Genomic DNA, 19,074 nt, shown 5'->3' with positions numbered 1-19,074 from the left:
TACATGGATCCTCTTTTGAATAAAAAGATCCCTTTAACTATTCCTCACATTTAGCTGTCTTGTTTTACATCTCTTTCACAATATCTTCATCATTCACGATATTGAAGTATACTAGTCTCAGGGTATACGCTTTGCGCGTGTACCTATATTAATGAATACACAAATTTTAAAATTACATACATATTATTAGATAATTTGTTTGAGTTATAAAATATAATTTAAGATTTTTTTAAAATAATAAATATTTTTCTCATTTAGTTAGCTTAACAAATGAAGGAATTTTATTTAGATGCCTTATCGTTATTTTTTTCGGACTTATATCGAAACTTATGAAATTTTTTAATATTTACAATTCTTTAAAGATTTATCAAATAACACAAATTAAAAGGGCTCCAAAAGCGGATGTGATCGGCCTCAGAGGAGAGGGGCTCCAAAAGTGGATGCGATCAGGCAAGGGTAGCTTTGGAGGGAGAGTTGAGCGGAACCAGGTATAAGGAGCAACAATCGCTATTGATAGTTTTCGGTCAAAAATTGGGGGGAAGGACAAAGGAAAGAGCGATGGAAAACCTATCTTTCTACTCTTTCTTTCTCGTCTGAAGGACTCTTTTTTGCTTCGGCCAAACACTTTTTCTCTGACCCGAATTCTTCATTTTGGTACACACTAAAGCGTTCCATTTCGGCGGATTGAAAGAGCCATCAATCACTATGATCGATCTCTTGGTCTTTTAAAAATTTGCAAATGAAAAAAAAAATGGCATTATACCTTCTAAAAATTTGATAGTGACAATGTAAAGTTTAAAGAATGACTAATATTGAACTAATATTTTACAAGAAAAAACTTAGTATAAAAATTATAGCGAGACGTTTTCATTTGTTGGACTGAATGCAAGAAAAAAACAAATGACAACTCATTTATAATCTAGTTGCCTTCTATAATTTTACCTTATTGCTTAAAATTTATTTTTCACCGATTTGAATCTTTATTTTTTATTATAATTAATTTTGCTATATTTTATGATTTCTTTCACTGACGATACTCTTATTACAAAAATAAAATTTATGTACTTTAAGTGTTTTGTCAATTTAACAAATAATTTTTCTTATATGATGAATTTGTAAAATAATTGAATTGGATTCATTTGCTAATTAGTTAATTCAACGACTTAATTATTTGTTCTCAACATTAAAAGAAATAATTTAATTTTTATTAATTCAAATTTTGAATATTTTGCTCATTATAATTTTTAAATATTTGAGAATAATTATAATTTTTCCAATAAGAATTCGATTTTCAAATAGTAAGAAAAATCATATGTTTTGAATATTTATGTTTTCATAATTCGTTGTGTGTTTGACTCCTACATAATTTTGCTAACTCAGGTTTTAAATAATAAAGAATCTTATAGGAATAGTTCAATACAACTCTAATATTAATTAATGGGCTTTAAATAAGGAAAATTTTAATAATAAAATTTTAGTTGAGTTGAGATCTGCTCCAGTTATTAAAGCTCTAGTATTTATCAATAGAAGTCCAGATTGGAGCCACGTGCTCCTATAAAACTTTGAAGGCTTAGATCTCTTCTCCTCCACTTCTCCTAAAACTCCATTTTCTTCCAAATGAAAGGTAAATACATAGCTCCATCAACTGAGGGACGAAAAGTTCATATGACAATTTTTTCTTACTCCAAATTCGAAACTCAAATTTATTGAAAAATGACCAATCCACGCTCTATTTGAGCTCTGCAGTTTTTGAAATGTGTAAAGACAGCTTTACGAAAGCAAAATCGAAAGACATTTCAATTATGGGCAGTGTAGTAAACAAGAACAGATCTTGTCTTCTTCTCTGTAATCGACTGCTCCATAGGCCATAGCAGTATAAAACCTTCATTTTTTGACAAAAATTACATGGGTCTCTCCATGCATTAAAAACTTCTATCAAGGGGCGGATCCACCCCTTTACAATAGGTGGCATGGCACCCGCTAAGATGATAAAATTTTTATATACCTATGTTGAATTTTTCTTAAAGTAGGTTAAATATCTCATCCTACCATCCGCAGCCGTAATTTAGACAAAGGTGTCATGGCCGGTAGATCTTTTTGAAAACTTTTTTCGTGTGTAAAATTCAAGTTATAAATTATCTTGAACTTTGTCCGACTTTTCCTTTTCGTGTGTTTTTTATTTCTTTTTGTCCCAGTTATTTTCCTTTTCGGCTACCTCCCAATTTTTTATTTATCGTTTCATTATTTTTTGTATTATTCTTTTTTTATTCTATTATTTATATGTGGTCTCTAACAAAAATACTCAAAAAGAGACTCCAAAATTATAAAATTGTATAAAATAAGCATTCCTCTTAATCTCAAATTTATGAGTTTTCTTCTTTCATATCCAAAAACTTTTAGTCTTAATGGGAATTTTCGATTGAGATCAAAAATTTTTATCTTTTTTTATTATATCATAAAAATTTATGTTATTCTATGGTTATTAAGTATTATTTAAATCACTTTACTATCAAAATTATGACAAAACTTTCGTAAGCATTGCTTAAAAAATATGAGATTTATGATTTTGATTTTTGAGAACTTGTAGTTTATTTAATTCTATACTTGTGGGGTATAATTTATCTATTGAAGATATTTTTGAAAAAATTCTTATTTTGATTGATGTAATTCCCTTATTGAAGATGTTATCTTACTTGTGTAAATCTATTTTTAATATACAAAAAAAAGATGTGATTTCCAAGTAAAAATATTGATTTTACTTGTGTTGTTATAATAAAAGTATGATTCCTTATTTAAAATACTAATTACGTCTATTTTTTAATATCTGAAATGTAATTTTTGTATTTGCAAATTAAAAATACCTATCAAGTTGACCCGAATAAACTCAAAAACATCGAATAAACATTCCTAACAAATTTCATATTAGTCATTACAAGGTATACATTAAAAAAAAATTATGGCACCAGCCACCTTCAAATCCTAGATCCGCATTTGCTTCTATGCTATGATAGAATTGGATACAAAGAGGAGAAGGATGCTATTGTATAATTCAAAAAATGCTCCTTGAATGTCACGACCCCAAATTCCCTCTGTAGGATGTCGTGATGGCACCTAGTCTCTAAGACTAGGTAAGGCTATCAATGCGAAATAATAATAAATATCTGAAATAAATAAACTACAATTCAAACAATTTCAACTCCCAAAACCCGGTAGAAATAAGTCACAAGCTTCTAAGAATTTATTCTCTATGTCTCTATACATCAGAATCTAAAACAAATAAGGAAGACATCATAGTAAGATCAAAGGGGACTCCGGAGTCTGCGGTCGCTGGCAGATATACCTCGAAATCTCCTCGTACAGCTAGTTTACTGATAAACACCTAGTCTTTACGACTAGGTAAGCCTAATATTGCGAAAAATATAAAGAAACACAACATTTTAAAAATAAATAACATATTATAAATAGCCAAGAGTAGTACCACTCGGCATATACAAAATAATTTTCCAAGACCCGGAATATCACTAAGTTACAAGCTGCTATAATCTATGTAGCTCTATACAAAAGTCTGAAAATAATAAAGAAAGTATCTAGGCGAGGGAGTAGAAGGGGACTCCGAAGATCTGCGGACGCAAGCAGAAGTACCTTGAAGTCTCCTAGAATCAGCAGCGCGTACTAACCCCGAGGCTGATAGCTCGCACCTGGATCTGCACACGAAAATATGTGCATGGAAGGGCATGAGTACACCACAATGGTATCCAGTAAGTGTCAAGCCTAACCTCGGTCGAGTAGTGACGAGGTCGGGTCAAGGCCATACCAGAGTAAATATAATAAATTAAACAGTAAAAGATATAAGTGAAATTTACGGTAACATAGTTAAAGAAATTCTCGAAAATTTAACAGTTAAGGGGAGCCCTCGGCTCAAAACAAAGTAAACACAGTGGGAAAATCTCTCGGATATCGTCCCGTAGTTTCAAATGAATATGCAGTACAGGGGAATCTCCCGGAATACGTCCGTAGTCCCAAAGTAAATATGCAGTACATGGGGATCTCCCGGAATACGTCTGTAGTCCCAAAATAAATATACAGTATAGGGGGATCTCCCGAAATACGTCTGTAGTCCCAAAGTAAATATGCAGTACATGGGGATCTCCCGGAATACGTCCGTAGTCCCAAAGTAAATATACAACGCAAGATAAAATGACAGGTATGACATCGAGTTATACAGTTTATACTGGACACAGATAAGGCAAATAAGGACTTAGCTAAACATGACGCACAGAATATCAATTAGGCAGTTAAAACACGTAAGCATGCTTTTCTAATCTAAACTACACAATTAAACATATTAGTACGACTTAATAAGAGAAGCAATTTATGATTTAAAAAGGTTAAACATGATTTTTGCAATAATAACCCGTGTACGTACTCGTCACCTCACGTACACGGCGCCCACACACCAAATAATATCAAGATATCCTAAGGGGGAAGTCTCCAACACAAGGTTAGGCAATCCACTTACCTCGAACCGCTCAAATCACCTCGATAACACGTTCTTATCACGAGTATCCGACTCCAAATGGCCCGAATCTATTTTAATAATTTCATAATGTAAATATAACTACGAGTAACTAATTTAGCTAATTAATTCGAAGCTAAAGCGTGAAATTAGAAAAAATGCCCAAAAAGTCATCCCGGGCCCACGTCTCGAAATCGGGTAAAACTCGCAAAATACGAACACTCATTCACTCACGAGTTTACTCGTACCAAAATTGCTCAAATCTGATACCAAAATCTCGATCAAAACCCCAAAATTTGGCCTAAGAATCTTTCTCAATATTTCACCCCAAATCCGAAATTAAATGATAAAATCAACCATAGATTAGTGGAATCATTACCCAAAGGAGTTAGGAATCATTACCCAAAAATTTCCTCCGAAAATCTCTCCAAATTTCGCCTTCTACCGAGCTCTCAATCAAATTTGTGTGTTATGAACTCACCCCTCGTTTTGGAACCTTAAATTCTGCCCAGTTCTTCGCGAACGCGATGAACAATCTTCCACTGGCCCAAACTTCCTCCTTCGCGAACGCGAGGGGATCCCGCGAACGCGTACCTTTCACTGACGGACCCTTCATGAATGCGGGAACCTCTTCGCGAATGCGTAGGCTTAATGCCCGAAGCTTCATCTGCCCCGCTCCTCTACGCGAATGCTAGGACCATATCGCGAACGCGTAGGCTTAAGGTCCCACACCTTCGCGAACGCGGGAACAACATCGCGAACGCAAAGAACAACTTCACTGCCTTTCCCAGATGCACTACGCGATTGCGAGGCACCTCTCGCGAATTCGATGAAGGATTTTTCTGCAATAAAACACCAGAAATCTGCCACTTCTCTAAGTCCAAAGATGACTCGTTGAGCATCCGAAACACACCTGAGGCCCACCGGGACCTCGACCAAACATACCAACCAATCCTAAAATACCATACGAACTTAGTCGAGCTCTCAAATCACATCAAACAACTCTAAAATCACGAATCACCCTCCAATTCAAACTTAAAGAACTTAAAACTTCAAAATTCTACAACCGATACCGAAACCTATCAAATCACGTCCAATTGACCTCAAATTTTGCGCACAAGTCATAATCAACATTACGGACCTACTCCAACTTCTGGAATCGAAAAACGACCCCGATAACAAAAATTTCACTACCAGCCCAAAATTCCAAAAAATCGACTTTCGCCATTTCAAGCCTAAATGAGCTACGAACCTCCAAAACACAATCCAGACACGCTCCTAAATCCAAAATCACCTAACGGAGCTAACGGAACTAACGAAATTCCATTCCGGAGTCGTCTTCACACAGTTTTGACTACAGTCCAAATCTTAAGGCTTAAGCTCTCATTTAGGGACTAAATGTCCCAAAATACTCCGAAACTCAAAACCAATCATCCCGGCAAGTCACAATAGCAGAAAAAGATTTGGGGAAAGCAGTTAATAGAGGATCGGGGCTATTACTCTCAAAATGACCAGCCGGGTCGTTACAGTAAGTGCCAAGCCTAACCTCGGTAGAGTAGTGACGAGGTCAGGTCAAGCCCTACTGGAGAATAAATAATGACATGGTAAAATATTTAAACAATATAATAAGATAAAATGACAATGAAAATGAATCAAGTAGTATGCCACATTTAATTACACCAAATAATGGCGATTAATATCTCGTGAAAACAAAATAAAATTTCCTTTCAACTTCAAGAAAATCACAATAAATAATCAAAGACAACGGCGACCATAAATCAATATCAACAAGGGCACTCCTGAGGTACCGCCTCGTAGTCCCAAATCATAAATAAATTCACAATATCTCATTTCCTTATCTCACCGCAGGAGCCTTCACAATTTATTTGAAAGAAAATATTTTTTCCGAAATAGCATCCCGTGTTTAGCCATACTTATCACACCGCATGACTTCTAGTAGTTCCCCCTACTAGCCACCCGTATCAAGCCACCCTTATCTCACTGCATGCGTTTCAATACCCAAGACCTTATACCACCGCATGCGTATCAATATCACAATATATCACAATTTGCACCTCAAGTGCTCAAATAATTTAACTTGCCAAAATAATTCAACAACAATATTTTTCACAATAAAGAGCTCACGACTCATGCCAAAATAAATCATCAATAATACTTTTCCACAAATAAGAGCTCACGGCTCCATCACAATGAGTACGAAAATCTTACAAAAATATTCAGGAATAAATAATTCGGCAAAATAATATTTCAAAATCTTTAATACGTTGCTTCAATACCAAATTTAAAATGTCAAATACTTCATATTAGTAATATTTATTTTAAAGAAAATCAACCTTCAAATAATGCACAGAATAAAAGAAACCAAGTTCCAACTAAACAAGTAAAACAATTAGCAGGAAAAAGTCAATCAACTTTAAAATATAAACATTAAATCAATGATGAAGAATATATCAGAATAAAATAGTTTAATTAATGCGCAGCAGTGATCTACACAATTTAAAAATATAATCTTTCATATTTAGCCCGTGTACACACTCGTCACCTCGTGTACACGACTTTCAACATATTATAATTTATCACTTCAGTATCAATCCTAGGAGAAATTTCCCCCACACAAGGTTAGACAAGTCACTTACCTCGACTTGCTCCAATTTAACCAAGTAGTATATTTTTTTCTCGATTTTCTGACTCCGATCGACTCGTATCTATTCATAATTAATTCGATACAGTCAACAAAAATTATAGGAATCAATTTCATAAGAAAATACTATATTTTTTCAATAAAATCTGAAATTAGCTCAAAAAATGCTCGTGGGGCCCACGTCTCAGAATCCGGTGAAACTTACAAAATCCGATAACCCATTCAATTACGAGTCCAACCATACCAGTTTCACTCCAATCCGACTCCGAATCGACACAGAAATCTCAAAATTTTGTTTTTATGAGATTTCTAAAAAAATTCTAAATTTTCATCTCAATACACTAATTAAATGGTAAAAACAATGATATATTCGTGTATATTAACCAAATTCGAGTTAGAATCACTTACCCCAATAATTTTCCTTGAAAATATATCTAAATCGCCTCTCCTCAAGCTCCAATTCGTCAAAAATGGCAAATGGGACAAAGTCCCCTGTTTTTATAACTTACAGATCTGTCAGGGAGTCCGATTTTGACAGGGAGTCCAATTTTGACAGGCAACCCGATTTTGACAGCATTTTCAGTAGAAAAATTACAACACCTAAGTCCCACTTTTGATCTGTTAGCCATCCGAAACTCACCCGAGGCCCTCGGGATCTCAACACAATACACCAACAAGTCCTAAAACATCATACGAACTTATTTGAAACCTCAAATCAAACCAAACAACGCTAAAATCACAAATCACACCCCAATTCAAGTTTAATGAAACTCAAGATTTTCCAACTTCTACATTCGATGTCGAAACCTATCAAATCAAGTCCGATTTACCTCAAATTTTGCACACAAGTCATAAATGACATAACAGAGCTGTAAAAATTTTCAGAACTGGATTCTGACCCCGATATCAAAAAGTCAACTCCCCGGTCAAACTTCCAAACTTAAATTCCTATTTTAGCCATTTCAAGCCAAATTTCTCTACAGACTTTCAAATAAAATTTCGATCACACTACTAAATCCAAAATTACTATACGGAGCTGTTGGAATCATCAAAATTTTATTCTGGGGTCGTTTGCACATAATTCGATATCCGGTCACTATTTGAACTTAAGCTTTTAATTTTTCATCAAAATTCTGTATCTCGGACTAGGGACCTTGAAATTTAATTCCGTGAATACGTTCAAGTCCCAAATCACGATACGGACCTACCGGAACTATCAAAACACTAATTCGAGTCCGTTTGCTCAAAATATTGACCAAAGTCAACTCAGTTGAGTTTTAAAGCTCTAATTCACATTTTAATCCATTTTTCACCTGAAAACTTTTCGAAAAATTTTACGGACTGCGCACGCAAGTTGAGGAATGATAAATAGTACTTTTCGAGATTTTAGAATACAAAATTAATTATTAAATTTAAAGATAACATTTTGGGTCATCATATTGAAAAAAACCAAAAAAGAAAAAAAATTAAGTTGTCGTTGCAAGATAAAAAAAAAGCAAGAGCAACTACATAGCTGTCTGATGAGTAGAAAGAATGTGAGTATACTCGGGCTCTGTATTTATCTTTATTCTTTCATTTGGAAGAAAAGGGAATTTTAGGAGAAGTGGAGGAGAAGAGATCACGACCTTAAAATTTTTATAGGAGCACGTGGCTCCAATCCGGACCTGTATTGATAAATACTGGAGCATTTATAACTGGAGCAGATCCGGGCTCATTTTAGTTGATTTTAAAGTCCTAAAATTAGAAAAATAATTAAATGACTATTTTATCTAGTATAAAATCTATTTTTAAATGACAAAATAGGCGAATGATATTTCGCTAAGGGCTTTTATGCTTTTAATATAGTATAAATAGATATAAATTTTAATGCTCTAATGAGATGTACAATTGCTCCAACTACACCAAATATGTTTATGATATTTTGGGACGGTTCTAATTAAATATGTCAAAATGTTAACGTAACATTTCAATAAACGGAGAGAGAAGAAACCAAAATTCAAAAGAACACTTTGTTAAAAAACTTATTTTGCCTGTTTTTTCGCTTTTGGTTACCAAATTAGCCGATAAGTCTAACAGAAATAGACTAAAAAGGTGTAAAACTTATGTATAATTTGGATTTGGCCAACGATGAAATTTTATTATATTTAACTATTTAAGTTCAAGCATAATTTATATTATTTATAACAAAACAAAAAGGGCAAAGACTTGAAAAATAAATATGCCTGACGGGAATTCGGACAAAGATAGAATTTTATTATATTTAACTATCTAAGTTTGATACTAAATATGATTAAATTATTTTTTATCTATCTATATCTATATTATTATAAAAGCACGAATAATTTATACTAAATGTTGAACAACAAATATATCCTTGAAATATTAACAGACTTTTATGCCTTCAATATTGCAGATTTCTCAAAAAGAAATCATTTCATATTTGATAGAATTGTAATAACTAGAATTTATATGCGATGCACACTTGGATTCATATTCTTCAACGAATTTATTTACTAATAGGATTCATATTATTCACATGCTTATAAGATGTTTTTAATATCATATCAAAAAATTCGTATTAGATTATTTATGGGATTAGCTAGAAAAAAGTGTGGGAGCTAAATTTAAGGAAGAACAGAAAATGAGTACCAAAGAGTTATTTAAGTTTCGGTAATATTTTTACTTTCAGCATATTCCAGTGCTTCCTTCTCTATTTACGGTTGTGTTAAACTTGTATCACTACATATTATACGTTGGCAATACTCTCGTGCTTCTATCTCTGTTGAAGGTGGGTTGGGTTGATTTGTTCTAAATTTTATGTATAAATATATATATTGGGTGTATGTGAACATTGACATGTACGTAAGTATATTGTTTTTTGTAAGTTTTATGTGTAGAACTTTGAAAGAGACGATTGTTTGTGATATATTGAAAGATAACACACGGATAAATTAATATGAGAAAACATAGGGTTTTGCGTTCATGCTCTTATCTACTATTGTTATCAAGTTAGTCATCTTTTTACCAATTTTAATATAATAATTTGAAATATATCTACTTGCAATCAATTTTATCCTTTAATTATGATAAAACTTAATTAATAAGTTGGTTTCAATTATATATTAATATTCTTTTATGTCACGACCCAAAATTTTAACCAGCTGTGATGGCGCCTATCTCAATACTAGGCAAGTCGAAATCTCAATGAACCACAACTTCTTTCAAGTCTAAAAATATAATATTTAAATAACATCCACAAATCTTACAATTACCGATACAACCACTCCCAAAACCTGGTGTCACTGAGTACATGAGCATCTAATTATGAATACAAGTCTGAAAAATACGGTCTGTAACAGTCTGAGACCAAATACAGTAAATAAGGAGATAGGGAAGGAGAGGCAAGGTCTGCGTAACACGGCAACTACCTCAGAATCTCTGAAAAATCAACTGTGTGAAAGAATCAACACCCGCTATGTCCGGAAACACCTGGATCTGCACACGAAGTGCAGGGTATAGTATGAGTACAACCAACTCAGCAAGTAACAATAATAAATAAGGAACTGAAGATAGTAACGAGCTACACAGTTATGGTTCATTTTCAGTAATTCCAGCAAAGAATAGACATGCTATCAAATCTGGCAGTTTAATGTCAAATCAATTTTTATACAGTTCATGTTCATGTAATCCGTATATCAAAATCTCTTAGAGATTTCACAATAATGTCAGATAGCAACTAAGTGCAACAACAAATGAAAATCAAGAACAACCTCTTAGGATAACAATCACTCACTAGGCTCCCATCCCTCATCACTCACTCTCAATGGGTACCCGCGCTCACTGGGGGTGTACAGATTCCGGAGGGGCTCCTACAGCCCAAGCGCTATAATCTGCACGGACAACTCACGTGCCATAATATAAATATCTGGATCTGCACGACCAACTCACGTGCTATAGTATAATATAAGGATCTGCACGGCTAACTCACGTGCTGCACGGACAACTCACGTGCTATGATATCAATATCTCACAATCAGGCCCTCGGACTCTCTCAGTCATAAATCTCTCCAGTCTCTCGAGCTCTCATTAATCATGAAATCAGCCCAAACAACAATGATATGATGTATCAATAATAATAACAGAGAGTGAGATAAAATGTGCAACTAAAAACTGAGACTGAGTATATATAGCATTTATCATGCAATTCAACAAGTACGCGACCTCTGTGGGTCCCAACAGTACTATCACATAGCCTAAGAATGATTTTTAACATGATTTATAGTCAATTATTATCAACACATAGAGAGCATATAGCTAACAACAAATTATTCAACTATACAGTTTTTCGGGACGGACCAAGTCACAATCCCCTTGGTGCACGCCCACACGCCCTTCACCTAGCATGTGCGTCACCTCCAAAATAATCACATGATACCAAAATCCGGGGTTTAATACCCTCAGGACCAGATTTAAAACTATTACTTACCTCAAAGTGTGAAATTCTTTACTCTGTTATGCCTTTGCCTCGCAAATCGGCTTTCGAATGCCTCGAATCTAGTCACAAATAATTCGTTTTAGTCAATAAAATTTATTGGAATTAATTCCATAAGAAAATGCTAATTTTCCATAAAAATCCAAATTTTAGCTCAAAAATCGCCCGTGGGGCCCACATCTCGAAACTCGACAAAAGTTATTAAATCCAAAATCCCATTCAACCACGAGTCTACCCATACCAATTTTACCAAATTCTGACCTCAACTCGACCTTATTCTACAAAACTTATTTTCAAATTTTTATGTTCCAATTCCGATTTACACCTCAAAATCATGCAATCTAGTCGAATTATTCGATGATAATTCAATATTATGGAATAAAAATGATCACAAGGGACTTACCTCAAGTTTTCCTTGAAAATATATCAAAAATCGTCTCTCCTCAAGCTCCAATTTGTCAAAAATGGTGAATGGGACGAAGTCCCTGTTTTTATAATTCTTCCTAGACAACCTCGGTTCTGCCTCGATTTTGGCCTTCGATCGAGGTCCTCGATCCTTAGCCTCGATCTTGGCCCTCGATCCTGGTCCTCGATCCTAGCCCTCGATCTTGGGCCTCGATCGTGGCTTCGATCCTGATCCTCGATCATGGCCCTCGACCCTAACCTTCGATCATGTCTTCGACCCTGCCTTCGACTGTGGTCCTCGACCCTGGGCTCGATCATGGATTCGATCGTAGACCTTGACCCTGGGCTCGATTCTGGCAGGTTCTGGGCTCGATTCTGAGAGATTTCTGGGCTCGAATCTGGCAGAAGAAATTTCCAACAGAAGGAAATTGCAGCAATTGTTGTAGTTCAATTTTTGATCCGTTAACCATCCGAAACTCACCCGAGGCCCTCGAGAACTCAACCAAATATACCAACAAGTACTAAAACATCATACGAACTTAGTTGAATCCTCAAATCACCTCAAACAACGCTAAAACCATAAATTACGCCCCAATTCAAGTCTATTGAACTTTAAAATTTCTAATTTCTACAAATAACGCCGAAACCTATCAAATCACGTCCGATTGACCTCAAATTTTGCACACAAGTCATAAATGACATAACATACCTATTAAAATTTTCAGAATTAGATTTCGACCCCGATATCAAAGAGTCAACCCCTCGGTCAAACTTTCCAAAAATTCAACTTTCGGCATTTCAAGTCTAATTCCTCTACGGACCTCCAAAAATTCTTCCGAACACGCTCCTAAGTACGAAATCACCATACGGAGCTATTGGAATTATCAGAATTCGAATCCGAGGTCATTTACACATAGGTCCATATCCGGTCCACTTTTCTAACTTAATATTTTTTCAATTATGAGACTAAGTGTCTCATTTCACTCCGAATTCCTTCCGGACCCGAACCAACTAACCCGATAAGTCATAAATCAATAGCAAGGCATAAATTGAGCAGTAAATGGGGGGATGGGGTTATAATATTCAAAATGACCGGCCGAGTCGTTACATTCTCCCCCTTTTAAACACACGTTCGTCCTCGAACGAGTTTAGAATAATACCTGGAGTCTCAAATAAGTGTGGATATTTGTTCCGCATCTCCTGCTCCATCTCCCAAGTAGCTTTTCCGACTGGCTGGCCTCTTCATAGCACCTTCACTGATGCTATGTTATTTGACCTCAGCTTTCGAACCTGCCGGTCTAAAATAGCCATCGGCTTCACATCATAAATCAAATTACCGTCCAGCTGTACTGTACTGAAATCCAAAATGTGAGACGGATCCCCGACATACTTTCGGAGCATGGATACATAGAACACTAGATGAACACCTGATAGACTAGGTGGCAAAGCAAGTTCATAAGCCACCTCCCCAATTTTCTTAAGTATTTCAAAAGGCCCAATATACCGAGGGATCAACTTGCCCTTTTTCCTGAACCTCAACACAACCTTCATGGGTGAAATCTTGAGCAAAACCTTCTCCCCAACCATGTGAACAACATCATGAACCTTCCTGTCGGCATAACTCTTCTGTCTAGACTGTGCCGTGCGAAGCCGTTCCTGAATTACTTTGACCTTCTCTAAAGCATCCTGAACCAAGTCAGTACCCAATAGTGTAACCTCACCAGGCTCAAACCAACCCACCGTAGACCGACACCGTATCCCATATAAAGCTTCATACGGAGCCATCTGAATGCTTGACTGGTAGCTATTATTATAAGCAAACTCTGCGAGTGGAAGAAATTGATCCCATGAACCCCCAAAATCAATGACACAAGAGCGTAGTATATCCTCCAATATCTGAATAGTGTGCTCGGATTATCCGTCTGTCTGAGGGTGAAATGTTGTACTCAACTAAACCTGTGTGCCCAATTCTCACTGCACTGCCCTCCAAAACTGCGAGGTAAACTACGTACCCCGATCTGAAATAATGGACACCAGCACACCGTGTTGGCGAACAATCCCGCGAATATAAATACCAGCCAACCGCTCCAAAGAATAATTAGTACCGACTGGAATAAAATGCGCAGATTTGGTTAACCGACCTACTATCACCCAAACAACATCAAACTTTCTTAAAGTCTGTGGGAGTCCAACTACGATGTCCATGGTAATACGCTCCCACTTCCACTCCGGAATTTCAAGTCTCTGTCGCAATTCGCCCGGTCTCTCATGCTCGTACTTTACCTGTTGACAATTTAAACACTGAGATACAAACCCAACTATATCTTTCTTCATCTGCCTCCACCAATAGTGCTGTCTCAAATCCTTATACATCTTCGCAGCGCCTGGATGAATAGAGTACCGCAAACTGTGAGCTTCCTAGAGAATCAGCTTATGCAAACCATCTACATTAGGTACGCATAGCCTGCCCTGCATCCGTAATACACCGTCATCTCCAATAGTGACTTCCTTGGCATCACCGTGCTGAACCGTGTCCTTAAGGACAAGCAGATGTGGATCATCATACTGGCGCTCTCTGATGCGATCATATAAAGAAGACCGAGAAACCACACAGGCCAAAACTCGATTCGGCTCGGAAATATCCAATCTAACAAACTGATTAGCCAAGGCCTGAACCTCCAAGGCTAAAGGCCTCTCTGCTACCGGTAAGTATGCTAAGCTTCCCAAACTCTCTGCCTTATGACTCAAGGCACCGGCCACCACATTGGCCTTTCCGGGATGATAGAGAATGGTGATATCATAATCCTTAAGAAACTCCAACCACATTCGCTGCCACAAGTTAAGATCCTTCTGTTTAAACAAATGTTGTAGACTCCGATGATCGGTATATACCTCACACTGGACACCGTACAAGTAATGCCGCCAAATTTTCAAGACATGAACAATAGTTGCTAACGCAAGATCGTGGACTGGATAATTCTTCTCATGTACCTTTAACTGTATGGATGCATAGGCAATCACCCTACTGTCTTGCATAAGTACTGCGCCGAGACCAATCAGTGATGCATCACAAAACACAGTATAAAACTCTGAACCTGTAGGCAACACCAATACTGGAGTTGTAGTCAAAGCTGTCTTGAGCTTCTGAAAGCTCTCTTCACATTCATCCGACCACCTAAACGGAGCACCTTTCTGGGTCAATTTAGTCATAGACGATGCAATAGATGAGAAACCCTCCACGAAACGACGATAATAACCGGTCAAGCCGAGAAAACTCCGAATCTCAGTAACTGAGGATGGTCTGGGCCAATTCTGAACTGCCTCTATTTTCTTCTGATCCACCTTAATTCCTTCACTGGACACTATATGTCCCAAGAATGCCATTGAACTAAGCCAGAACTCACACTTAGAGAATTTGGCATAAAGTTTCTCCTCTCTCAGCCTCTGTAATACAATACCCAAGTGTTATGCATGCTCCTCCTGGCTACATGAGTACACTAGAATATGATTAATGAATACCACGACAAATAAATTAAGATATGGCTGAAATACACTATTCATCAAATGCATAAATGTTGTTGGGGCATTGCTTAGCCCAAAAGACATCACAAGAAATTCATAGTGGCCATAACGAGTCCTGAATGTCGTCTTTAGAATATTCGAATCCCGAATTTTTAATTGGTGATACCCAGACCTCAAATCAATTTTGGAGAATACCCTCGCTCCCTGAAGCTGGTCAAATAAATCATAAATATGCGGCAATGGATATTTATTCTTGATTGTAACTTTGTTCAACTGCCTATAATCAATGCACATCCGCATAGTACCATCTTTCTTTTTCACAAATAGAACCGGTGCACCCCAAGGCGACACACTAGGCCTAATAAACCCTTTTTTAAAGAGTTCCTGAAGTTGCTCTTTCAATTCTTTTAACTCAACTGGTGCCATACGATATGGATGAATAGAAATGGGCTGAGTGCCCTGTACCAATTCAATACCGAAATCAATATCCCTGTCGGGTGGCATACCCAGCAGGCCTGCAGGAAATATATCCGGAAAGTCTCGCACGAGCGGTACTGAATCAATAATAGGAGTATCTGCATCAACATCTCTCACAAAGGCCAAATATGACAAGCATCCCTTTCCAACCATACGTTGGGCCTTCAAATAAGAAATTACCCTGCTAGGAACAAGATCTAGAGAACCCTTCCATTCAGCCTTTGGCAACCCCGGCATTGTCAACGTCACGATTTTCGTGTGATAGTCCAGAATAGCATGACATGGAGATAACCAATCCATACCCAGGATTACATCGAAATCAACCATATCGAGTAATAAGAGATCGACTATAGTCTCCAGTTCCCCAATAGTTACTACACACGACCGATACACACGATCCATAGTAATAATATCGCCCACCGGTGTAGATACACTAACAGGTGAAACTAAGGACTCACAGGGCATATCCAGATAATGAGCAAAATACAATGATATATATGAATAAGTGGAACCAGGGTCAAATAATATAGAAGCCTCCTTGTGGCATACTGAAACAATACATGTGATCACTGCATCGGAGGCAACAGCATCTGGCCTAGCAGGAAAAGCATAGAATCGAGCCTGCTCGCCACTTGATCGGCTTCCCCCTCTTGGGCGGCCCCTAGCTGCCTGACCCCCACCCTGAGATGGCAGGGCAGGTGGTGTAACTGTTGGTGCTGGTGCCGTCGGTCGAGAACTCTATTGTGAAGCCCTACTCAACAGCCTAGGACACTCTCTCTTGAAATGACCAAATTCTCGGCACTCGAAACAACCCCTCCTCTGATGGAACTGCTGCTCCTGATAGCCTGAGGAATGACCTGCAGAAGCCTGTACGGACGAGGTATGATGAGAACTCTACGCTGGTAGTGCACTGAATGAAGACTGGCCTGAGTGAGCACTGTAAGAATCATGGCTAGCTGATGTACCACGATGAGCTGGACGACCCGTCTGAGCGTGTCTGTAAGGACGACCCCTACCTTGGTGAAACTGACCCCTTGAAGGAATACCGTTGTAATCACCCGGACCATGAGGCCTCTTAGCCTCTCTCTCTCTCCACATTCCTGGCTACGAACCATCTCTATCTGCCGAGCAATGTCCACTACCTCATCAAAAGTAGCACTAGATACTCTCTCCCTAGTCATAAGTAACCACAGCTGATATGTGAGGCCATCAATGAATCTGCTAATCCTCTCCCTATCAGTGGGAAACAACCAGATTGCGTGACGAGCCAATTTAGAAAATCTCATCTCATACCGCGTCACGGACATATCACCCTGGCGAAGCTGCTCAAACTGTTTGCGCAGCTCTTCTCTCCGGGACTGAGGTACGAACTTCTCCAAAAAGACCACGGAGAACTGATGCCAAGTAAAGGGTGTTGCGCCAACAGGCCTACGCCTCTCGTAAGTCTCCCACCATCTTAGTGCAGCCCCAGAAAACTGAAAAGTAGTGAATGAGACCCCACTGGTCTCCAGAATACCTGTTGTCCGAAGCATCCGTTGGCACCTATCCAGAAAATCCTGAGCATCCTCTGACTCAGTACCGCTAAATGGTGGAGGTTGAAGCCTCTCAAATATCTCAAGTCTTCTCTGCTCATCGTCTGCCATAATAGGAACTATTGGGGCCTGAGTAGCTACAACCGGCTGGGCTGGTAGCGCTCCCGGTATCTGAAGTCCATGTACTACCTGGTATGGAGTACGGGCAATAGGGGTATGAGTACCTCCCCCAGCCTGAGAAGTGGTAGGTGCGTCCTGAGCCGAAACCACCTGAGCAAGACCAGTGCAGGCTGCAAATATCTAGGCCAAAGTCTCTTGAATGCCTGCAATCTCAATGGGCACAGCTGGTGTCTGAGCTGATCCTGTCGGCTCAACTATATCTGGAATCTGCTCCTAAGCTGGAATAACTGGTGGTACTATAGGTGTTGTTCCAACTGTGGTACGAGCTACACCTCGACCTCTACCTCGGCCACGGCCTCTACCACGGTCTCGGCCTCTCGCATCCCTAACTGGTGGCTGACCATTCGATCCGGTAGTACGTGTCCTCACCATCTGTGAGAGAATAGAATAGCAGAAATTTAGTTTCCAGAATCAACAAATTCGCATGACAGAATATAAGAAAGTGAAATTTTCCTAAGGGTTCTGCAGCCTCTCGAAGATAAGTACAGACGTCTTCGTACCGATCCGCAAGACTCTACTAAACCTGCTCATGACTCGTGAGACCTACTTAACCTAGGCTCTGATACCAACTTGTCACGACCCAAAATTTTAACCAGTCGTGATGGCGCCTATCTCAATACTAGGCAAGCCGAAATCTCAATGAACCACAACTTATTTCAAGTCTGAAAATATAATATTTAAATAACATCCACAAATCTTACAATTACCGATACAACCACTCCCAAAACCTGGTGTCACTGAGTACATGAGCATCTAATTATGAATACAAGTCTGAAAAATATGGTTTGTAACAGTCTGAGACCAAATATAGTAAATAAGGAGATAGGGAAGGAGAGGCAAGGTCTACGAAACACGGCACCTACCTCAGAATCTCCGAAAACTCAACTGTGTGAAAGAATCAACACCCGCTATGTTCGGGAACACCTGAATCTGCACACAAAGTGCAGGGTGTAGTATGAGTACAACCAACTCAGCAAGTAACAATAATAAATAAGGAACTGAAGATAGTAAGAACTACACAGTTATGGTTCATTTCCAGTAATTCCAGCAACGAATAGACATGCTATCAAATCTGGCAGTTTAATGTCAAATCAATTTTTATACAGTTCCTGTTCATGTAATCCGTATATCAAAATCTTTCAAGATTTCACAACAATGTCAGATAGCAACTAAGTGCAACAACAAATGGAAATCAAGTACAACCTCTTAGGACAACAATCACTCACTGGACTCCCAGCCCTCATCACTCCATGGGCTTCCAGTCCTCATCACTCACTCTCAATGGGTA

The sequence above is a fragment of the Nicotiana tomentosiformis genome, chromosome 1 (assembly GCF_000390325.3).
Source record: "Nicotiana tomentosiformis chromosome 1, ASM39032v3, whole genome shotgun sequence".
NCBI classification, from domain to species: Eukaryota; Viridiplantae; Streptophyta; class Magnoliopsida; order Solanales; family Solanaceae; genus Nicotiana; species Nicotiana tomentosiformis.
This window is presented reverse-complemented; position numbering follows the sequence as displayed.